The sequence below is a fragment of the Chiloscyllium punctatum genome, chromosome 8 (assembly GCF_047496795.1).
Source record: "Chiloscyllium punctatum isolate Juve2018m chromosome 8, sChiPun1.3, whole genome shotgun sequence".
In the NCBI taxonomy this organism is placed as follows: Eukaryota; Metazoa; Chordata; class Chondrichthyes; order Orectolobiformes; family Hemiscylliidae; genus Chiloscyllium; species Chiloscyllium punctatum.
The window spans coordinates 96,012,185-96,023,525 of record NC_092746.1 but is presented as its reverse complement, the minus strand read 5'-3'; the positions used below and the strand labels follow the sequence as shown (position 1 = coordinate 96,023,525).

The following is an 11,341-nucleotide window of genomic DNA, read 5'->3' as shown; positions in this document are numbered from 1 at the left end:
GGTTGCTTTCGCACAGTCACCCATTCCCATGAACTCCAAGCATCTTTTATCAATTAGGGGTTACATTCAGCTAGATCTTTTTCTCACTCATAGCTCTTGTTATCTTTATTAAGCTTTCCTTCTGTCCTGGTCCATTATCCATTATCTCCTTGTTTATGTACCCCTTTTATTCTCTCTCTGTATCTGTCGCTGGGTTCCATCTCCACCTATTCACGCCCTCAACCCCACCACTACCACTTTGCCAAGCATAAACACCCGTTTTTCCTCGCTAATAGGAATGAAGAGTCTGACGAACTCTGATGAAGAGTCAATGGACTTAAAACAGTAACTCCAAATGTTTGAATTTTCACCCTTGTTCCTTTATTTTCTACTTAAAACTAAGGAAGTCTGCATTGAGTAACTTTTAACTTTATTTTGTATGTTTAATGCTCTACTATTATTACTGCAATATTTAACTTTTAACTTTGTTCTTTCTTTTTATCTTGTTTTTAAGATTCTGTACCTTGGTATTTGTACCTAAGATGGCATCTTGTGTCGCGATATTATACACTTCTCCCTGTACTCCCGTGCTTTTGTACTTGAGTATACATCAAATCAAATCAAATCAATCAACTTTCTTCCCTCATGTGCTGCCTGATCTGCTGAGTTTCTCCAGCAATTTCTGTTTTTGTGAGAGAATGTCAAACATTAATGATCTGAGAGAAGGACGTCTTCCTCATCCACATCCTAAATGAGAGACCTACTATTTTTAAATAGTGTCACCTAGTTGTAGATTACCAATGAGGGGAAAAAAACTCAGCATTTATCCTGTCAAGCTCCCTTAGAATTTTACATCTCTCAAGATTGCCTCTCATTCTTCTCAATTCAAAAGCTGAACCTGCTCAACATTTCCTTGTAGAGCAACAGAAGAGACTACAAACTCTGTGGTCAGAAACCCACTACCTACATCCAGTGTCAAGCTATGAGGCATAAGTCAGGAGTGGGATTAAACATTCTCCATTTACCTGGATCAATGCACCTCAAGTTGTTGAAAAGTGTGGTGCTGGAAAAGCTCAGCAGGCCAGGCAGCATCTGAGGAGCTTATGCCCGAAATGACGATTCTCCTGCTCCTCAGATGCTGCCTGGCCTGCTGAGCTTTTCCAGCACCACACTTTTCAACTCTGGTCTCCAGCATCTGCAGTCCTCACTTTCTCCTCAATGCACCTCCAGCAACATTCAAGAAACTTGACACCATCCAGGACAAATAGGCTGCTTAGTTGGCACTCCATGTTCCACATTAAGCATTCCCTTCACCATGATGTATAATCGCAGTATTTTGTATTATCTACAAGATACCCTGCAGTGACTCATCAAGGCTCCATTGACAGCATCTTCCAAATCTGTGACCTTTACCACCTTGAACAACAGCAGCAGATGCATGGGAACACCACAACCTGCAAGTTCCTGTCCAAGTCACATACCATCCCAACTTGAACTGCAACACTATTCCTTTATTGTCAAAATACCAAAATCCTAGAATTCCTGAACAGACTGTGGATCTTCCTACACCCCCAAGGGCTGCAGCAGTTCAAGAAAGTTTCTCACCATCTTCTCCAGGGCAACTCAGGATGGGCAATAAATGCTAAACTAGCCAGTGATGCTCACATTCACTTGAACATTTTTTTTAAAACCCTTCACACCTGGAATCAGCCTAATGAACATACTCTGAACTCCATCCTTAAGTGAACTAAAATAGATTCTGTACTATAATGTGGTCTCACCAGTGCCCTGTACAGTTGTAGCAAGACTTCCCTACAATTATACTCCATCTCTGCTTGCAATAATGACCAATACTCCATTTACTTTATAAACTACTTACTGTGTCTGCATGCTGGTGTTTTGTGATTCGTGTGCAAGAGCACCTAGATCCCACTAAACGGTAGAATTCTGCAGTGTTTTTCCATTTAGATAATGTCCTATTTTTATTTTCTTCCTGTCAAAGTGAAAAACCTCATATTTTCATATCCTTCATTTGCCAAATGATTGTCCACTCATAACCTATACATATGCATTTCAGACACTTGTATCCTTCTCACAAAACTATGTTTGTATTGTCCCCAAATATGGCCATTATACCATCAGTTCCTTCATCAAGTCATTACTATTGATTGTAAATAATTAAGCCCTGATCCCTGCAGCACTTCAGTAATTACAGTTTTCTAATCTAAAATTGAAAACTATTTTATTTTCTGTCAGTTAACCAATTCCTTATCCCTGCTGATATGTCCCCTAATATCAAATGTGCTTATCTTGCGTAATGAACTAATATGACAATGATCAGAAAATCTGTTTTTTTATGTTGATTGATTGATAAATATTGACTGAAAAATATTGTTGGTGGCACCAGAAATAATCACTTATTCTTAAAACTAGTGGCTTGACATCTTCTAAATGTACCTGAGGCAGAGGGTTCTCTGTTTAAATCTCATTGGACTCCAACAGTGCAGCACCAGCTCAGTTTGAATCTTTAAGACAGGATTGGTTTTTGTAATCAAGTTCTAGAGTGAAACTGTGAAGCTACAATTTGCTGAGGGGTGAAACTGCGACTAACTGAACCACAATTGATATTCATCAGAGTATAAATTATTCTCATCTGAATATATGTAAGTGGTTTCATGCTATGAATCAGAGGTGAATGGGAATTATTTGATTCCATCAGACTTGCTATGATACTAATTCTACATGGAAACTTTTTGGAACATGTACTGTATAGGCAGATTATATTTCCTGAGTTATAAAGGAAAACAAAATAAAGTTGGTGTTTGTTCAATGCAGAATATACTGTCTGCTTCAGTAAGGGCTTTTCTGAAATGATTTCAGCTTATGAAGGAAATAACTTGCAATAACATAGCATTTTTAAGTTCATAACATGCACCAAGGTACTTGGCAACCAATAAATTGTACAAAGAACAGTTGTTACAATGTTGGCAACTGTTAGACTAGTCCTTTCCCCAGTAACAAAATTACCTTTTCAGCTGGTGTGAAAGAATTTAAATGAAGTTGCTCTGTATTATATGTTGTTATGAGACAGTTGAAACTTAAGCATCATGCATTAGTATTTCTACTTAGTTAGAGACAAAAAAACTGCAGATGCTGGAATCCAAAGTAGGCAAGCAAGAAGCTGGAAGAGCACAGCAAGCCAGGCAGCATCAGAAGATGGAGAAGTCAACATTTCAGTATAACCTTTCTTCAGGAATGCAGAATGAAGAAGGGTTATACTGTACCTGAAATGTCAACTTCTCCACCTCCTGATGCTGCCTGGCTTGCTGTGTTCTTCCAGCCTCCTGCTTATCTACTGTGGTATTTTTACTGACAGCTTTTGGTTTTTTTAAAGACCTTATTGTATCTTGTATAGGATCAAGACAAAGTAAAAAAAAGTAATAAAAAAAAGAGAACTCCAAAGATTGGAAGTAGAAGCTGTTAAGTCAATCCCAATGCCTTATTCTTTTCAGAGTATCTATTGTCCAGGACACAAATGTGAATGAGGGTCAGCATGATTAGACATTTAATTATTTCTTCAAGAGAGGTAACCAGATCTGAATTAAGTTGCCAAGTCCGCTCAGCAAAATTTAATAATGCAGTGATATTAAATCAAAATATTGTCTCTATTGCAAGTAATAGTTACCAATTCAGAAAGGTGACTTGTAAGGTAGGATGCTGCAACATAGTTTATTTCTCCAGTATATCCAGAGTCCAGGATTTTAGCATGTGCGAATTAGACCCTCTCAGTGCCTCAAATGTATACAAAGAGCATCTTGTATAAGTAAGAAATGCCTTGGGTTTGTCTGTAGGATAACATTAAACTCCAGTGTTTGTTTGTTTCTGTATCTGCAAAGGCTGTACAGAACCAAACTTCTCTAGTGACTCTGAGTCGAGAGTGTGTTGCTGGGAAAGCACAGCAGGTCAAGCAGCATCCGAGGAGCAGGAAAATCGACATTTCAGGCATAAGCCCTTCATCAAGAAAGGCCTGATGAAGGGCTTAAGCCTGAAATGTCAATTCTCCTGCTCCTCATATGTTGCCTCTCCTGCTGTGCTTTCCCAGCAACACACTCTCAACTCTGATCTCCAGCATCTGCAGTCCTCACTTTCTCCTGCTCTAGTGACTCTATATATCTATCAAGATTTTTCTGTGAATAAGGTATATTTTTGAAATTAAAAAAGTTAGTTTGTCATACTTAACAATTCTCAGGAGTATTCTAAGTAGGACAGGTGGTAAGGATAGACACCCTGTGAACATTCCATTCTGTAGAACTTTGTGCAATTTTTATAGTTCAGGTTTCAGGCATTCCTTTACTGTCACTTGGTTAAAATCCTGGAACTCCCAATACCTGCCTTGACATCAAAGCAATAGTTGATCAAGTCTGGTCCATTACCCCAACAAAAACTGGCCAATGGGAAAATAAAAAGGGGCTTCTTTGTTTGATTTTTGTATGGATGATAATGACCCAATTCTTAAGGATATTAATTAAAAGAAAACAAACTACATCAATGAAAATATCAATGAAGATTCATTGGATGCTGGTCATTATAATATAATATATCACTGTTGGAGTTCCTCTGGATAACATCTTCAGCTTGACCATTATTTGGATCTCAATAATCTTTCTTCATCATAACCTCAAATCTCATTCATTAATTGCTCCACAGTGTCTATCTCCTGATAATGAAGCTTGATTCAGAGTCACAGCTACATAAAAGTAATGTCATTTATTGTATCCGTTGCTTCCGATGCTGTCTCCTTTACATTGGGGAGATTGGAGGCCTTCTCGCAGAGCACTTTAAGGAACATCTCCGGGACACCCGCACCAATCAACCTCACCGCCCCATGGCAGAACATTTCAACTCCCCCTCCCACTCAGTCAAGGACATGCAGGTCCTGGGCTTCCTCCATTGCCACTCCCTCACCATCCGACACCTGGAGGAAGAACGCCTCATCTTCCGCCTTGGAACACTTCAATCCCAGGGCATCAATGTGAACTTCACCAGTTTCCACATTTTCCCTCCGTTCAGCTTACCCCAGATCCAAACCCAGCACCATCCTCATGACCTGTTCTACCTACCAATCTTCCTTCCCCCCATCCACTCCATCCTCCTCTCCGATCTATCATCTTTATCCCCACCTCCATCCACCTATTGCACTCTTAGCTAACTTCTCCCCAGCAGCCCACACCTGCCCCCATTTATCTCTCTATTCCTGTGGCTCCAAGCCTCATTCCTGTGGAAGGGCTCCAGCCGGAAACATCGATTTTCCTGCTCCTCGGATGCTGCCTAACCTGCTGTGCTTTTCCAGCACCACTCTAACCTTGACTACATAAAAATATCCCTACCCTCTATTCTAAATTTCTTATATTTAATCTTGTTTCTATGAGCCTTACCCCTGGCCCATTAACTAATGGAACATAATTTCTTTTATCTGTCTTAGAATCTTCTACCGGAGTATCAGAAGGATGTGTGCACATGGAGAAATTTATTGCATGCAGTTGTGATAGGTAGCCAGTCGTATTGTTTAGTGCTTTTAAAGTTCTGAACTTTTAAAAATTTGCGTTATTTTGATTTTAAGTGCAGGTGTTGAATAAAGAAGAAATTTGATGAATATTTGGTCTGCATTGTGGCACTGGCTGATTTGTAAGTTATAGTTTGGAAAAGATGCAAAGTACCCTTTTTAAAGTTTCTGCTCGTAATTAGTTCCTCATACTCCATCAATCAGGTTATTCAATTTGATTCTATCACAATCCTTTTGTCCTGTCTACTCACAACAGGTGACAACTGTGACACATCTAAGGCCATATTTTCCAAGTTTGAAAGGTGAAAACGCAATGGATGCATGCGAGATTATATAAAAAAATGCTGCGTGATAAGAACGGAGGGAATGGTAAACTATGCAATTTGAAACTCTTCATTAATTCCCATTTTACAGAGGAGAATTCTAGTTATGTAGTCCTATCGTGATCAATGTGGAAACGCGTGCTGTAGAATATATCAATCTAGCAGGAGGTGACATATGTTAAATTTCTCCACTCATTTCGCGTTTAGGAACAGCCTTCGCCATTAGATACACTGCATTTGGCAATATTGGTTGATCAGAGTGAATACAGCTAAAATATCATGATTTCACAAAAGCTGGAAATTTCTGAAACTTCAACATCAAAGGCCTTTTGCCGTTTCGTTGTCTGTTCTTTGTTATCCCCAAAATTCTTCAATATCTCTCTCAGGGAATGACTCACATCAAGCAGTTCTAAATGTATTCTGTATCAATGTGTGTTTCATGTCACGCATTCGTCTTTACTTTATATAATTGCGTAGTTCATTTAATACATGCGTATGCATTAACTTATTTTCTGCAAAATAAGTCATGGAGAGAGAAAACAGATTGGCCCGTACGGGGATCGAACCCGCGACCTTGGCGTTATTAGCACCACGCTCTAACCAACTGAGCTAACCGGCCAGCTATGTACAGCTATCGCAACTGATGGCTTTTAAAGGCGGTTTACGTTTTTTAAGGTCTCAGTACTTTGGAAATTACTCAACTAGAGAGCCATTGGAATATCGAAATAAAATATTAATCCGTTTTTTAAATGAAAATGTATAGACTTACTCCATCTGCTGGTAATTGTGTGCATTTTTATGCAGCATTCAACAGATATTTTCCCAGGATTTGCACACTCCACTCTTTAACAGTTATGTTTTGGAAAGTGCAAATTCTGCTGAACATTACTATTCTATAATTGTTTAAAACCTGTTTAATATTTTCACTGTTTGCGATTTCAGTAGAGTTCATGGAACCCATTCACATTTTTCTTATTTTAATACAGAATTCTAAACTTCCCTGAGATGACTTTAAACTCCCAGTATTTAGCAGGGGCCCAGGCCTTCTCTGTTGTAGTGCAGTTGGGGAGATGGAGAGACCCTGGATAGGGATAATGGATAAAGGATGATGGAATGTGTGAGCTTGTGGAGTGAATGTACTGGAGTGTGCAATAAGAGAACCTGTTATTATTTAAGCAAGTTTGAAGGATAGTTAATACTGTTAAGTGCTTGGTGTATGGACACACACCTTTTAAAATTTTGGTAAAGTAGATTGATTTCAAGCAAAGATTTTAGAAATACTCTCCAATGTGCTTACTAAACGTTAACAACCTCAGTAAAATTTGAACACCATTTTAGTAAAAGTGCAGCAAGCTCTTCTGCAAACTTAAACAGCAAACCCACTGTCATAGAATCGTATAAAATCCTGATGGGACGAGACAGGCTATATACCGAGAGAAACTGAGCACTGTAGGTGCTGGACATTAGAGCCGAGAGTGTGGCGCTGGAAAAGCACAGCAGGTCAGGCAGCATCCGAGGAGCAGAAGAGTCGATGTTTCGAGCATAAGAGTCAATGTTTCGAACATAATCTTTTCATCAGGAATGAGGGGTTGGCCCAAAGGAGCTGAGAGATAAATGGGAGGGGGCTGGGGCTGGGGGAAGGTAGCTGGGAATGTGATAGGTAGACAAAGTTGGGGGTGAAGATGATAGGTCGGAGAGGAGGGTGGAGTGGATAGGTGAGAAGGAAGATGGACAGCTAGAACATGTCAAGAGGGTGATGCCACGTTGGAAGTTTGGATCTGGGATAAGGTGGGGGAGAGGAAATGAGGAAACTGGTGAAATCCACATTGATCCTGTGTGGTTGGAGGGTCTCAAGGTGGAAGATAGGCGTTCTTGCTCCAGGCATTGGGTGGTTAGGATTTGGCAGTGGAGGAGGCCCAGGAACTGCATGTCCTTGGCGGAGTGGGAGGGAGAGGTAAAGTGTCCCTTAGGTTGGGGAAGTCCAGTCACAGTCTAATAAAGGGTGAGCTATTCATGGCTGAGGTGAGGATCTGTGGAATTCTCTTCCACAGAAAGCTGTTGGGACCAGTTCATTAGATATGCCTTCTGGGCAACTAGGGATGGGTAATAAATGCTGGCCCAGCCGGTGATGCCCACATTCAATGAAAGAATTTAAAAATAAGATATATTCAAGAGGGAACTGGATGTTGCTCTTGCAGCTAAAGGAGTCTTGTTATATGGGGGGAAAGTGGGACTGAAATTGCATGATCAGCCATGATCATATTGAATGGAGGTATAGGCTCGAAGGGCTGAATGGCCTACTACTGCATCTAAAATCTATGATTTTACATCAGGTAAACCAAGAGACAATCTCTTAAAAATCAGCAGATTTGATATTAGAATTATGAATTTCCAAACAGATGGCAATACAAATTGATAATTGATTTATAAACTTCATTATATCTGTATACATCTTTAACATAAGAAAATATTCCAAGGCACTTTAGAGGAGAATAAAAGATAAAGTATAACATAGATTCAACTAAAAAGATAATTAGGGCAGATGACTAAATGTTTGGCCACAGAATTTTAATTGCTCAGTTCATGTCCAACAGATCAGAGCTGTATAATACTATACTATCACATCTGAAAATGCTTTACAAAAATACCTTTTTAAAATTAATCTGTTATCGCTATGCATGTAAAAGATATGTCCACTGACCTATCTCTCAGTACAGTCACTAATTGGCTAACAAGACTAAGAGATAAAAGCCTCGAGACAGTCACTTAAGGTTACTACTTGGTGAAACTGGAAGTGAGTGTGTGATGTGTGACATGAATTAAAGAGAACTGTTCCTTTCAGTAATTTAATATATATGTATTGTCTAGAGAAACAATGTTCAGTTTTCATTCACTTGTTACAACAATGATCTTAAATCATAAAATGTGAAATCTTGTGCAATCCTTTTCAGCTAATACCTGAACACAGTTACTGACTGAACAATCCAAATTTATTTTTAAAATATTATTGGTCTCCACAGATATCGTAAACATTCTCTCTGATTTGGCTAGAGACTCATTAATATTGGTTTAAAAGTATAATCATCAAAATTCCATCTGTTTTATGTTTGCTTGAATTTAGTCTTAGTGTTCCATCAGAAATTTTTCTTCTTTCTCTTTGGCAGTCTCTCATGGTCAATGATGAATTGATTCCACTCTGAGTGGGATAGGTTCTGTTGTAATGGCTGAATAGTCCAATCCAGGAGCTGCAGACTCTTCCGTATGCTGTTCCTGCCAGAGAGTTTGCAAGATTTTTCAAAGACAGCACTGATGATAACTCTCCAAGGATTTGAGGTATTTGCTGTAAATGGCTCATGTTCCAGATGAGTACGGCAGCTCTTCACACCATGAGCTTGGTATTGGGTTTGAGGATTTGGATTTCAAACACCCTGCTCCTCAGGCATCCAAAGGCTGCACCAGCACATTGATGTCGAGGTTGGATTTTATCAGCAATGCCTGCTCACACCAAGTGGAAGCTACCAAGAAATGATCCCCGTTATCCAGCAGGTAAAAACAATGACTGCAGATGCTGGAAACCAGATTCTGGATTAGTGGCGCTGGAAGAGCACAGCAGTTCAGGCAGCATCCAAGGAGCAGTAAAATCAATGTTTTGGGCAAAAGCCCTTCATTAGGAATACAGGCAGAGAGCCTGAAGGGTGGAGAGATAAGTGAGAGGAGGGTGGGGGTGGGGAGAAAGTAGCATAGAGTACAATGGGTGAGTGGGGGAGGGAATGAAGGTGTGGGGGAAGGTGGAGTGGATAGGTGGAAAAGAAGATAGGTAGGTAGGACAAGTCATGGGGACAGTGCTGAGCTGGAGGTTGGGAACTGCGGTGAGGTGGGGGAAGGGGAAATGAGGAAACTGTTGAAGTCCACATTGATGCCCTGGGGTTGAAGTGTTCCAAGGCGGAAGATGAGGCGTTCTTCCTCCCACGTGGTTAAAGATGCCCTCCAACGTATCTTGTCCACATCCCGCACCTCCGCCCTTAGACCCCACCCCTCCAACCGTAACAAGGACAGAATGCCCCTGGTGCTCACCTTCCACCCTACCAACCTTTGCATAAACCAAATCATCCACCGACATTTCTGCCACCTCCAAACAGACCCCACCACCAGGGATATATTTCCCTCCCCACCTTTTTCCAACCTTACACAAAGACCGTTCCCTCCGTGACTACCTGGTCAGGTCCACGCGCCCCTTCAACCCACCCTCCCATCCTGGCACCTACACCTGCCACCGTAGGAATTGCAAAACCTGCGCCCACACCTCCTCCCTCACCTCCATCCAAGGCCCTAAAGGAGCCTTCCACATCCATCAAAGTTTTACCTGTACATCCACCAATATCATTTATTGTATCTGTTGCTCCCGATACGGTCTCCTCTACATTGGGGAGACTGGGCGCCTCCTAGCAGAGCGCTTTAGGGAACGTCTCTGGGACACCCGCACCAATCAACCACACTGCCCTGTGTCCCAACATTTCAACTCTCCCTCCCACTCTGCCGAGGACATGGAGGTCCTGAGCCTCCTTCACCACCGCTCCCTCACCACCAGATGCCTGGAGGAAGAACGCCTCATCTTCCGCCTCAGAACACTTCAACCCCAGGGCATCAATGTGGACCTCAACAGTTTCCTCATTTCCTCTTCCTCCACCTCACCCTAGCTCTAAACTTCCAGCTCAGCACTGTCCCCATGACTTGTCCCACCTCCTCCCATTATCCAGCAGCTTACTGTGAATTTTGATGGTCCAGGGGCAGTACTGTGCAACAGAAGTGGGCTGGTAGACTTAGTGATGTTGAATCAGAGGCTCATTCAGTGAATGTTTCAATGATGATTTGTAGTTGCCTCTGAGTATGTGCATACACAGACATTGGCTGTGTACTGTAGCTTGATGACAGAAGGTTTGGTCTTGGTTCTGGCTTCTGCAGGTGTTAAACGTTGAACAGTTTCCTGCTCATCCTATAAGTTAGTACCACTCTGGCAGGGAACCTCATGGAGATGGTGTGAAGTTTGGCAGTGAGAAAGATAGCGAAGAGTGTTGGTGTAGTGAAGCATCCCTGCTTGACTCTAGTTTGCACTCATATTGGGTCTGCGGCAGTTTGGTTTGTGAGGATCACAGCTTACGTGTCCTAGTGAAGCAGCAGAGAATTGTGATGAATTTCTGTGAGCAGCTGAATCTGAGGAGGATATTCCACAATCCGTCACAAATATTTACCTGATGTTGACAACTTTGCAGACAGAGTACAGTATTGGCTTTGTCTGCCTCTCACCTTTAACTATAAGCAGTCTTGAGGCCAGACAATTAACATTGGACAGAAAAACAGGTAATCCAGAGGCATCAGGGGAATTTATTAAGCAGCAGAAGTTATATCTAACAAAAGAAGGCAGTCAACATCCCAGTGTTTAAATGGATTTTGCTTCCTATTGCTCTTGCGACCTGAA

General features: G+C 41.2%; 1 non-coding gene across 1 annotated transcript; it reads right to left on the bottom strand.

The window, feature by feature from the left end:
• Positions 1-6,410: 6,410 nt before the first annotated feature.
• trnai-aau (transfer RNA isoleucine (anticodon AAU)) lies at positions 6,411-6,484 on the bottom strand. The gene has a single exon. It is a non-coding gene; the product is annotated as a tRNA-Ile (tRNA).
• Positions 6,485-11,341: the final 4,857 nt, after the last annotated feature.